Genomic DNA, 13871 nt, shown 5'->3' on the forward strand with positions numbered 1-13871 from the left:
GACAGCTTGAGGAGAACAGGGGAAGGGACTTGGTCAGAAAGATAGGAATGTACAGAAATAAAGGGGTAATCTTTGCCCTAACAACCTGACGTGTGTGTGTGTGTGTGTGTGTGTGTGTGTGTATGTTTCTAAGTCAGAGAAGCAACACACAATTAGGACCCAGGGGATGATAGCTAAGAGTGGTTATGCCCTACATTTCTGGAAGACTGTGGAGTGATGTGATAAGGCAGATGCCACAGGGAATAATTTTACCCACCCCTTCATGTCAACACCCTGAGGCAAAGTTCCATTTATGCAATGCACATTCTGTCTCTGTCATACTAAATTCTTATTAAAGAAGGGATTGAAGAACAGCATTTATCTTCAACTATAAGCCACTTGAGGACAGAGTCTGTATTCATGGTATATTGCACATATTAGGCGCTCAAATATTGTTGAAAGAATAGGTTAAATAACTAGTCGGTCATTTTTGGAAAAAAAATGGATTAGTTTCATTGACAGAAACACTTCCGTTATCTCATATCCTAAAATGAATGTGGGGAACCATATAGGAAAACCATGGACCAGCAATCAAGGAAACTGGGCTCTAGTCTAGTGGTATGTAAAAGGTAAGAATGCATTGATAGAAGCATAATGTTTGAGATCATTTAGATGATACAAGTCATACTGTCATTATATTCTCAACAGTTTGCAGGAGCACCTGTTTATTTCTTGCTATCACGTTTTAGGACAGACATTGATAAAGCAGATACCATTAATAGAGGCATATTTTGAGTGATGAGAAGACTGGCATGAAACCATATCATATTGGTTGAAAGAAATGGGATTGTTTTTGGAGAAGATTTAGATAGGACATAATAACTGTCATATTATTTGAAGAAGACCTGTCATGTAGAACAGGGGTTAGAATTGTTCTCTTTACCCCTTAAATTAAAAGTAGGGTCAATGCAATAGGTAGAAGTTATTGAAAGGCAGATTTAGGAATGCAAAGAAAATCTTTTAAAAAATGACATCTGTCTAAAAGCAGACATGGTTGTCTTGGTAGGATTGGGTTTCCTCTTAGAGAAGAGGTCCAGCAAAGACTGGATGACCAGTTAGTGGTTATATTATAGAGGAGATTCATCTGTAAGTAGGGGCTAAACTTTGGGAATTCTTCTAACTCTCACATTCTATAATTCCATAAATCTATACCCTATTGCTGCTGTTATGTCACTTTAAAGTTATTTCTGCACATGTGTAGTCATACTATATAAATGTGTCTACATGTTACCTCAGTATATGGAGTCTTGTACCATCACCAAGAAAATTGGATTAAGGATACAGCTTGCAACATAGCATTCATATTTATGTGCCATGGAGGAAAATAATCATCAGGCAACTATATTTTAAAGTGCTAGAGAAAAGGTAGATCTAAGAGTTGAAATGCTTGAATGTACTTTGAAGGTTTCATTTCAAATAGCCCTTCTTAATTATATTCATTAAAATTATAAGTTTCTTGGAAAGAGCTATTTTCAAGCCTTATTTTTTCTATCTAATAGTGAAATTCTGATCATAACAACATAAATGCCTTAGTGAATTATAGTTGTAAGTGACAAACATCAGCATTTTGTCAACACCTTTCTCCATCATATGAATTTATAGCATTAAATAGACTGGTTGGGGATGTGGTAGAAATGGACTTGGTTTCAAATATGGTCAAAAATATTTTAATGACACCCAGAAAAACTCGAGGCAAGGACAGTGAGTTCTTCCATTTAGCAAAAATGACATGTCAGATTTTTTTTTCCAAAGGGGAATTTCTTTCCCAATGACTGATGTACTCGAAGCTTCAGCCTCCAGCCCTTGAAATGTTAAATTGCTCAGTATAACTCTAAGTATTATTATTTAAAATATATTCTGGATTGCCGGTGACTGCAGAATATTTGTTTAGTAGAGATCAAGTCAACTCAAAGTTGCTTTCCATTCTTTCTGTTGCCATGGGTGTTAAGCTCCTCATTCAATAAGAATAAAAGTTGAGTTCTTTATATAAAGTAGATACCAACTGAAGATAGACAGCTAGGTAGCACAATGGATAGGGCACTAGGCCTAGAATCAGGAAGATCTGAGGTCAAATCAAGCTTCAGAAATGTGCTAATTATGTTACATTAAGCAAGACATTTAAGCTTCTCTTTCCTTCAATATCCCCAACTGTAAAATGTCAGCAATAGCACCTGCCTCTCAGGATTGTTAAGAAGATCAAATGACATAATACTTTAAAGTACTTAGCACAATACCTGGCATGTGGTAAATGCTGTATAAATATTATTTTGTTATTACTGTTATTATTAAATATCATAGTAACAATAATTTATAAAATTATATTGCCAATAATGACATAATTATTATAATTATATTATCATAATATTTATTATAACTGAATGATACATATAGAGGGCAATGAACAAACTTGGGTTTGACATGGGAAGATGGCATGTGTTCTTGGTACTGCTGACTATTTAGAGTCCTCTGAAATCCTTTAAAAATAAACTGCTATAACAACAAAAATTAGTTTAAAAAACTTAGCAGATGAAAACAATGGGAAAACTTAGCATCATAAACATTGACAAGAGAAGCTCAAGTTCACAAGCTCAGGTCTCCTTGCTCTTAGACTAGGAACCTAGAACAATTTTTACATGTAACCCTATAAAGTCTAATGACAATGTTGGTCTTCAGTTTTCCTACTATATTTAACCACCCCAAAACTACTTCAGGTTCAAAGTGCTTGGTAGGGCAGCACCCCTCCTCCCATCTATAAGAGAGACATATGATTCCTCTAAGCATAATGTCGTTTCCCTGGAAATCATCACACACACAGTATTCCAGAAAGCTTAGATCACTTTTGAGCTACCATAGCATAAAGAAATATGTAGATAGATAGATAGATTTCACATACATAAAAGTTATGTTTATATTTTGTCTATCTTTTTTCCTATATTGTTTCAAAGACATCCTTTATATTATTTATCGAGTCTACAACATCATTGGAAATATATTTCATTTTATCTGTATCATAATTCTGGAGAGAAATAGACCTAACAGTTGACGTAATTAACTATGTTTTGAAGATTTCTGCATTCTAAAATAATCCTTTACTTATTCCAAACACACCAGAACTTTACAAATGCATTTCTCCATTAACTTTGGTCTGTCATAAAACTTTAATTCTATGGAGATTGTGGTGTGCTGTGGTTCATCACCGTAAAGAAGCCATGCGAAAACTTTTATGTTAAAAAGGCAGGTTCAGTTGGCTCCATGGAGCTCCTGACACTCTGTCCTCTCATCCCCAGCACTGTGGGTGAGGGAGCAGGCATAATGGACACAGTATGACAACAACAACATGACAAGAAGTTCTCGGTCTGTACAGGAGGATTTTCAGGCTTGCGAAGAGGTAGCATGCAGCATCGGGGCAGATGCAAGACACCATCAGAGAAAAGTAGCCAGAATGTTTTTCAAGAAAGACAAAAATCTTATGGACTCAGAACTAGTTAACATATAGATGAATGCACAGCAAGAATTGAAGTAGGAATGCACTATCAGATCTCATATCCAAGGAAAATTCACCTTCCTCCAATGGCCCTCACTCCACTACAGAGTCATGGCCTTCAAACCCAGAAAAAGCCAAGGAAACTTCCCAAATCATTATATCTGAAGTCTCACAATGAAGTTTCTCAATCCAAGAAATAAGTTCTCAGAATGAACTGTGAGCCAGGAAAAGCCTGAACACCAACTAGATGATGAATCTTTTCTATTTGACTTAAGTCCAGTCAGAGAAAGGAAAAGAAAGGAAAGAGAAAAGGGAAAAAAAACAATATACAGTCTTTACCATAATTTCTCTTAAATACTCAAAGATTTGGGTCCTTAATCTTATAACACCAGTTTATATGTTCTTGAATTTATCAGTACCAGTGTGTAGCTACTAGATAAGAATATGTTAACTCCTGAAGATCATTCCTAATCATGATCTTAGTAACATCTAAGAGGAAAGTGTGAACAAGGCAAGAATTGAATTTAAATTAAAATATTAAAAATTAAATTTTTGTGGAAATAATGTGGCTGTATACAGAGGAAGCTACAGAGTAGAGGCAGGGCAGTACCTGTTAGCAGCTTCTCTTGGAAGATCTTAAAATTACTATGACAATCAGATACCATCCTCAGAGTTGTAGACCTCTGTGGACTTTATTTTGTTTTGTGTTTAAGTTATAGATATATTTAAAATAAAACCTTCTATGTTTTAGGTGTTCTACTGATATCCTTTTTTGACTGTCTTGAGTCAAAGACATACTTTTTATTAATATTCAAGTAGGCTAGTTTCTCCTTTACTATGCTAGCAGAGTTCATCATATATACTCCTTGTCCCATCTTACTCTTAACTGCTAGTGGAAGATGTTATAGTATCCCAGGGAAATTTTGGAGAGGAGTGAAATATTCTAAATTTTCAGGAACTGATGTAGCATATTTATACTGTCCATTAAATGCATACAATGTACAAATGAATTTCTAAAACATGTTTCTTATAATTCAAGACTCAAAGCCTCACTGCAAACTCATACTACAATAGGTAAAAGTAATCACTATTTCTAATTGACAACAACATTGGAATCTCACTTGCAGAATAATATTCTGTATAAATTATAAGGGTAGGCTGATATTAAAGTTATATGCAAATGGGAAAAGGAAAATCTAGATCAAAAGGAGAAAGGACTGTGCCTTTGTGATAAGCCAAGGGAGAACCACACTGAAAATCACTGTATCTCAGTATTTTCTTTTGTTTTCAAAGATGATTAAAATCTTCAATAAAATTGTGCATAAAAAGACAGGTCTTAGCCTTGGAGAGCATCTTTGGGTCATTAAAAATATTTCATAGATTCCCAGATATACCATATCCTATTTTCTCCCCTCCCTCTATTCAGTTCTGGGCTTATAATTGAAATGGAAATCTATAGTTCCATTCACATATGTCTGCATACACACACACACACACACACACACACAAACACACACACATATATATATGTGTATATATGTATATGTGCACACATACAAATAACTTTACACACATAGACACATACACCTATGTACATGTATATATGTATGTATAAAGATATTTGTATAGATAGATGGATATATCACCAATATATAAGTGTCCATAGCAGGTATTTGTGTATATTTACAAATACATGTACACATTATACACACATGTAACACATATGTGTACATGTGATACATACTGCCATACATATACATGCATGCATGCATATGATAGGAGCTGCAGATGTATAATCATCTTGGCCCAGAATTGAAGAATTTAATGTATGTGTTTGTGTGTGTGTGTGTGTGCGTGCGTGCGTGCGTGCGTGCGTGTGTGAGAGAGAGAGAGAGAGAGAGAGAGAGAGAGAGAGAGAGAAAGTAGGGTATATTATATCTGGAATCTCTCAATTGTTTTTTAATGATCCAAAGATGCCAAAACTCAAGACCTATTATTTTTTTTTAATGAAAAAGTTGGACCTGAAACACTTATTAGCTGTGTGACACTGGGCAAGTCACTTAATCCTGTTTGTGTCAGTTTCCTCATCTGTAAAATTACCTGGAGAAAAAATGAAAAACCACTCCAGTATCTTTGCCAAGAAAACTCCAAAAAGGGTCATGAAGAGTCAGAAATCAGTAAAAACAACTAAACAAAAATACAAGGCTATAATGGTATAGATTAAATAACTCTAAAAAAGCAATGGAATGCTGATGAATTGTAATAAATTATCTCAGTCCTAGGGACCTGGTGAGGAAGCATACTTTCTTGCTTTCAGTAGACATGTGGAGAGCACAGATGCGTATTATAATATATATTATCAGATGTACCATAGTGCTTGGTTTTGCTTAAATGTTTTTGTCTTTAATAATTATACAAAGGAATTAGGGAAGTTAAGAGCACATTTTTGTAGTATAAAATATAAGAAAATAAGAAGTTTCAAGAGGTTAAACAACATATCCTATAGATTAGAGCAGATCTTCCCAAACTTATTTGGCCTACTGCCCCCTTTTCAAAAAACATATTCAGTGGCCCCCTGGAAATCTACTTTCTTTAACCTTTGAATTTTTAAAAAATTTGCATCATTTCAAAAAATAGAAAAATAATTTTAAAAAATAACATATCTTAAATTTAATAATTTATTGTAAATTTACGTTTTTCCTGCATTGAAATTTTGATGCAATTTGATGATGCAATATTACACGTAACTGTATAGAATCATGTTGTATCATATTGTATTATATTATATTGTATTGAATTGTAAACAAGTCATTACACACACATATTCCTGCCAACTCATGCTGGACTTCCCAACAATGTACAACACACTTGCCTGCCAAAACTTGCTTGTTAAGACCTGTCAGCAGACTTGACTACTGATAGGTTATAACTTGCATTTTGTGTGTTTATTTAGAAAGTCATTTAATGTCTACAGTTTTGACTCTGTTACCCGACAGGTAAAGCAAGCACAAATGGTTTTTCAAATTTTTCTTCTCTTCCATTTTTTCCTTTTGCTTCCACCACTCCCTTATTTTTATTCAATGCCCGCCTAATTGCACCCAAGGCTGCTACTGCACCTTCATCCTTGCACCTTCATACTTCTAGCACTAACAGGGGGTGGTATCACCCACATTGGGAACCTATGGATCATAGGAGAGTAAACAACAAAATATCTACACATTATTTCTGCTGACATAATGGCCATTCACATCACTAATAACTACCAATTCGTTTGCCTGCTTGAACACGTCTACAACTTTTAATTCATCTTTGACGAGATTTTTGGAAGGAAAGAATCTAACTTTCACCTAATACCTTACTTTTTAGAGTCTTACAGATGACTGATGGATGAAGATTATATAAGGATTCCATTGTGCTCATTGCTTTGCTAAATATAAAAAGGAGTTTGATTTGGTAGAACAAAATGTAGTTTTAAATGTCTCCTATGCATGTGAAAACAAAAAAAAATATATCAAAAGATATAAAAAACTTGTTTTTCCCCAAATTATTAATATAATGACATTAAAAGGTGTTTTCCATTGTCTTGGAATATGTCCAAATAGGGGGAAAATATTCCCTATTAGACAATGATGCCCTTTAGATGTTTGCCCTTGCAGAGTGGTATTCTATTAGTTGTATCAAACTCCAGAGCATTTCAGATTTCTAAATGATGTTTTTAATCACACCCCAAAGTGTAACCTAACTCACCATATGGGGAAAATACAAACAACCAAAGAATGCCAGCTATCCATGCCTTGCTATACATAGGAATAAGTTTATAGATCTTGTCTGTAACTATGTATGCCTTTTTGTAAACATGGTAGATGTAGAGGGAATTGTGCCCATAATTCAATATGGAAAAGAGTGAACTGGGTTGTGTTCTGCTTTTAATCCTCCCAAGCTTTTCCTTGAAACAAAGGCCAAATTTTTAAACAATATTTTTCCAGACATACTATATAGCCGTACAAAATGAAATGATGATGATGATAGCTAAAATTTATAAAATGCTTACTGTATGTCAGGTACTGCACTAAGTCCTTTATAATTATTATGCCATTTGATCCTCACAATAACCCTAGGAGGTAGGTTCTATTCTTAGCATCATTAACAAATGGGGAAGCTGAGGCAAAAGAAGGTGAAGTGGTTTGCCTAGGACTACACTACTAGAAAATAAAGCAGTATATGTAGCTCAAAAGGGATGCATGATGAACATATATAAGCTGTAGGGCATTACCAATAGAAAGTTGTCCTTTCCAAATTGTATAAATATATTATTAGATATATACAAAGAAAAAGAGGTAAATCAGTTGTGGAGTAAGACCAAGGAATGATAGAGAGACATCCCATATATTACACTGGTGTGGAAACAATGTGAAGAGTTTTAGAAGAAATCTCTCAATACATTTAGTGGAATTTCTTTAGAGAAGTTGCCAAAGGACCTGAAAAAAACATCATATAGGATGAAAAGTTATGGAGGGGTGATAGTCATTAGTACTGGGAATATCTACCTCATTGAGATTATAAAATGTTTGAAGTGTCCATCAAAGTATCAAATTGTGTTGATAGAACAAGAATACATGAGAGTATAAACCTGGCAGGATCAAGTAGGAATGGAGAGAAATGACTATATATCTTGGATATTGTGACAGCAGAGATCAAAGGATGTGGTAACTGTTTACTGAGCTAGTAGGGATAAGGAATAACTAACGATACCTCTAAGTTTATAAGCCTAGGTAACTGGAATGAGAGTCAAACTGTTGGCAAAAAGTACCCAATTAAGGGGAGGAATAGTTTGATGGGGTTTAATGAGTCCTTCTGTTTAAGACACGTTTGAATTTGTGGTGCCAGAATGACATCAAGGCAAAGATATCTAGAAATATGCTGGAAATTTGGGACTTGATTTCTATAGATGAATTGTGGCTGAAATACAATATGTAGAGCCATCTTCATTGTAGCATATATTGAACCTATAAAAGTAAATGGGATTCTTAAGAGTGCAATCATAAGAAAAACTGAGACAAAAATGTTCCAATGATAAAAGGGGGGCATGAATATTATCACTACAGTAGATGTGCTGAAACTGAGATTGGAGGCTGGTTCAGTACTAAAGCAGCAGATGCAGAGTAGGGGCGGTTAAGGTGGCTCAATGAGTACAGCACCAGCCGTGGAGTCAGGAGGACCTGAGTTCAAATCCGGCCTCAGACACTTGACACGTCTACTAGGTGTGTGACCTTGGGCAAGTCACTTAACCCCAATTGCCCTGCCTTCCCCCCTCCAAAGAAAACAAGATAACAGAGTAAAGAGAATTCTAGCCAATTTCTCCCAATATTCTCCTCTAAGCAACTTCAAAATAACATAGCAAATCAAATTCTAAAGTGGTATAACCAACAAAAGGTTGGAATGAGACATTTCCCAGTTTAGGACAACTGGGAAAATCTGTAGCACTAGGTTGGCAACTAGATGGGAGCACAGTCTAGCAGTGACGCCAGCTGTGGGCTTGGAGGTGGTAGTGGGGTGTCAGCAGCAACAAGAGCTGTACCAGGAACACCCATTGCCCTGAGACAGTGAAATAATTGACCATCTGATCAGAAAGAGATTACAGGGGACTCCAGGGCTTGCACTGGATGCAGGTCTGGGCACCATTTGGCAATGCCATTGCCCATTACCCATTTATGGGTCACTTCCAAGGCAAGAAAAGCACTTGTGATTTGCTGAAAGGGAGCAGCGGCCCTAACCTAGCATGGAACACAGTTTCAGAGAGGAAAGAAGTTTTGGCCACCAGAAAGAAGGGGTGGTACATTGGAAAATATCAGAACAGACCAAAAGAGAGGGAACTACTCCTCTCCCTGATCATACTACCTCAGAAGTACTAAAAAATTACAGACTTCTAGAATTAGCTGTGAAAACAGCAGGATGATAAAACCTGAAGATTGAAATAGTGATCCTCCACTTTTACAGAGGTGAGAAGAGCCCAACTCTACCATAAAATCCAAAGTCAAGAAATAAGCTGGTACTTCTAGGTCTGTATCCCAAAGAGACCACAAAATGGGAAAAAGACTCACATGTACAAAAATATTTATAGAAGATCTTTTTGTATTGGCCAAGAACTGGAAATCGAGGGGATGTCAATCAATTGGGGAATGGATGAACAAGTTGTGGAATATGAATGTAATGGGATACTATTGTTAAATGATGAGCAGGCATACTTCCAAAAAACATGAAAAGACTTATATGAACTGATGCTGAGTGAAGTCAGCAGAATCAGGAGAAAATTGTACACAGTAACAGCTACATTGTGCAATGATTAACTTTGATAGACTTAGCCATTCTCAGAAATGCAAGGATGTAAGCCAACTCCAAAAGACCCATGATGGAAAATGCTACCCACATTCAAAGAAATAACTATGGAGTCTGAATACATATTGAAGTATACTATTTGCTCTCTTTTTTGTTTTGTTTTGTTTCTCATGGTATCTACCATCGGTTTTAATTCTTCTTTACAACTTGACTAATGTGAAAGTATGTTTAATATGAATGTATATGTAGAGCCTATATCAGATTGTACACTGTCTTAGAGAGGGTCGAGGGGGAGAAAATTTAAAACTCAAAATCATATGGAAGTGAATGTTGAAAACTAAAACTCAATTAACTGAAAAAAAGAAATAAGCCAGTAAATGATCAAACAATAAAAAGGAACTTGACCATAAAAGCTATGATGACAGGAAAGCTCAAGTCACAAACTCAGAAGAATGTGATATAAAAACATTTACAAGCAAACCCTCAAAGGAAAATGCAGATTGGTCACAATTCCAACAAAAATCCTAGAAGAGGTAAAGAAAGAATTAAAAGTAAAAAAAAAGAATTGTATAATAAAATGAGTGGAGCAAGAAAAATTGGGGAAAGAAATGAGAAAAATGCAAGAAAACCATGAGAAGAGAGTTTACAGCTTAGCAAAAGAGGTACCCAAAATACCAAATAAAATAGCCCCTTAAAATATAATTTACCAAATGCTAAGAGGCAAAAGCTGAAGAAAATAGTTCCCGAATATACCTGAAAGTATACTTGAAAGTCATGATAAAAAATACTAGACATTATATTTCAATAAATTATAAGGGAAAACTGACCCCAATATCTTAGTACCAAAGCACAAGATAGAAATTGAAAGAATCCACTGATCACCTTCTGAGAGAGATCACAAAATGACAATCCCAGGGAATATGATAGCCAAATTCTAGAGCTGCCAGATCAAGGAGAAAGCAGCCAGGAAGAAACCATTCAAGTCCAGTGGAGCTTGAGTCAGCATGACTCAAGATTTAAAAGGTGGTAACCTTATATTAATGAGCAGAGGGCTTGGAATATCATACTCCAGATGGCTAAAAAAGCTAGAATTAAACTGAGTATAAGCCTATAGGACAAAAAAATAAACATTTAATGCTAGGGAGGAATATTGATAAAAATTAATTAACATACTAGCAAGCAGTTTGATATAAGTTATACATGTGTAGTCATGCAAAGCATGTCCATAGTAGTTGCAAATCTTGTGAAAAGTTGTGAAAGAAAACATAGATAAAAAAACCTCAAGAAAAATAAAGTTAAAAAAGGTTGTTTCAATCTGTATTCAGATACCATCAGTTCTTTCTCTAGGGAAGGAGAGCATTTTTCATCACAAGTCCTTCAGAGTTGTCTTAGATTGTTGTATTGCTGAAAATAGCTAAGTCATTCACAGCTCATTATCCTACAACATTACTTTACTTTATACACAGCCCATTTCCCTTTACATCAGCCCATTCAAGTCTTTTTAGGTTTTTCTGAGAGCATCCTGTTCACCAGTTCTTATAGTACAATAGTATTCCATAATAATCACATACCACAATTTGTTCAGCCATTCCACAATTGATGGACATTCCCTTAATTTCTAATTATTTGCTCCAAGAAAAGAGCTCCTATAAATATTTTTGTACAAATACATCATTTCCAAATAGGTAATAGTTTCAAATTGCTTTACAGAATGCCTGAATCAGTTCACAATTCCACCAAGAGTGTATTAATGTCTCATTTTTCCCACATATCCTCCAACATTTGTCATTTATCTTTTCTGTCCTATTAGCCTATCTAATAGGCATGAGGTAATACCTCTGAATTGTTTTAATTTTCACATCACCTACCAATAGTGAGTTAATATTTTTCCCATATGGCTATAGATAGCTCTAATTACTTCATCTGGAAGTTGGTCATATCTTTTGATCATTTATCAATTGAGGAATGGCTCTTATTTTTATAAACTTGACTCAGTTCTCTATATTTGAGAAATGAATGCTTTATCAGAGAAACTTGCTTTATTTTTTTTCACAATTACTATTACTAACTGTATGTCCCTCCGTTCTATCCCCCCAACCTTCTTTATCCTATTCTCTCTACTTTCACCCTCTCCATCCTCAAAAGTGTTTTGCTTCTAAATACCACCTCCCCCAATCTGCCCTTGCTTCTATCACTGCCACCTTCTCTTATCCACTTCCCCTTATACTTTCCTGTAGGGTAAGAAAGATTTCTATTCCCAATAGAATTTGAATGCTATTCCCTCTTTTAGCCAATTCTGATAATAGTAAGGTTCGCTCATTCCTCCTAATCTCCTCCCTCTTTTTCCTCCACTGTAATAGCCTTTTATTGACTCTTTGATGTAAAATAATTTATCCCATTCTACCTCTCCCTTTCTCTTTCTCCCAGTACATTCCTCTCAGCCCTTAGTTTTATTTTTAGATATCATCCCTTCATATTCAACTCAGAACTGTACCCTCTGTCTATATATACTCCTTCTAAATACCCTAATATTGAAAAAGATCTTATGAGTGAATCATAAATATCATCTTCCCATGTAGGAATGTAAACAGTTTAAAATTAAGTGCCTTATGATTTCCCTTTTCTGTTTACCTTCTTATGCTTCTCTTGAGTCTTGTATTTGAAAGTCAAATTTTCCATTCTGCTCTGGTCTTTTCATCAAGAATGCTTGAAAGTCTTCTATTTAATTGAATATTCCTTTTTTACCCTGAAGGATTAAACTCAGTTTTCCTGGGTAGGTGATTCTCGGTTTTAATCCTAGCTCCTTTGCCCTCCAGAATATCATATTCCAAGCCCTCTGGTCCATTAGTGTAGAAGCTGCTAAATCATTTCTTATCCTGACTGTGGCTCCATGATACTTGAATAGTTTCTTTCCAGCTGCTTGCAATATTTTCTTCTTGAATTGGGAGCCCTGGAATTTGGCTAATATAATATAATATAATGTAATATAATATAATAATTGTTTTCATTATGGAATGTATTTCAGGAGGTGATTAGTGGATTATTTAAATTTCTATTTTACCCTCTGGTTCTAGAGTATCAGTACAGTTTTCCTCGATAATTTCTTGAGTGATGATGTCTAGTCCCTTTTTTCGATCAAGACTTTCTGGTAGTACAATGAATTTTTAATTATCTTTCCTGGATTTATTTTCCAGGTCAGTTGTTTTTCCTATGAGATATTTCACATGGTCTTCTATTTTTTTCTTTTAAAAAATTGTTTCTTTATTTCTCACAAAGTCATTAGCTTCCATTTGCTCCATTCTAATTTTTAAGGAATTATTTTTTTCTCTGAACTTTTGGACTTGCTTTTCCATTTGGCCAATTCTGCTTTTTAAGGCATTCTTCTCCTCTTTGGACCATTTTAGCACTTGGCCTAGTCTATTTTTTAAGGTGTTATTTTCTTCAATTTTTTTTGTCTCCTTTACCAAGCTGTTGACTCATTGTTCATGATTTTCTTACATCACTCTCATTTTTCTCACCAATTTTTCATCTACCATTCTTACTTGATTTTCAGAATCCTTTTTGAGCTCTTCCATGGCCTGAGGCCAATTCATATTATTTTTTCTTGGAAGTTTTGGATGTTAGGAGCTTTGACTTTGTTGTCTTCTTCTGAGTGTATGTTTTGAGCTTCCTTGTGACAAAACTAACATTATATAATCAAGAATTTTTTTTCTGTTGTTTGCTCATTTTCCCAACATATTAGTTTACTTTTAACTGTTTGTTAAAGTAGGGCTTTGCATTCGGGGTGGAGGTAGCACTGTCCCAAGCTTCATTGGTTTTGTGTAGCTGTTTTTAGAGATATTTCTAGTGACCTACAAGGTTTCAGTTCTTCCAAGGTGGTATGATATAAGGAGATGTATTTACTACTCTTCTGGCCTGTGCTCTGGTATGTGAATGGTGACAAGCACTCTTTTCAGCCTTGGAGCTGTGAGGAAGGTCCCCCTTCCACTGCTGTAGGAAGCTTTGTTATGCT

General features: G+C 35.1%; 1 pseudogene; it reads left to right on the forward strand.

Annotated features, from left to right (window-relative positions):
- Window positions 1–3362: 3362 nt before the first annotated feature.
- LOC118842490 lies at window positions 3363–3723 on the forward strand (annotated as a pseudogene).
- The last annotated feature ends 10148 nt before the right edge of the window (window positions 3724–13871 follow it).

This window comes from Trichosurus vulpecula, chromosome 3, assembly GCF_011100635.1.
Source record: "Trichosurus vulpecula isolate mTriVul1 chromosome 3, mTriVul1.pri, whole genome shotgun sequence".
Taxonomy (NCBI): domain Eukaryota; kingdom Metazoa; phylum Chordata; class Mammalia; order Diprotodontia; family Phalangeridae; genus Trichosurus; species Trichosurus vulpecula.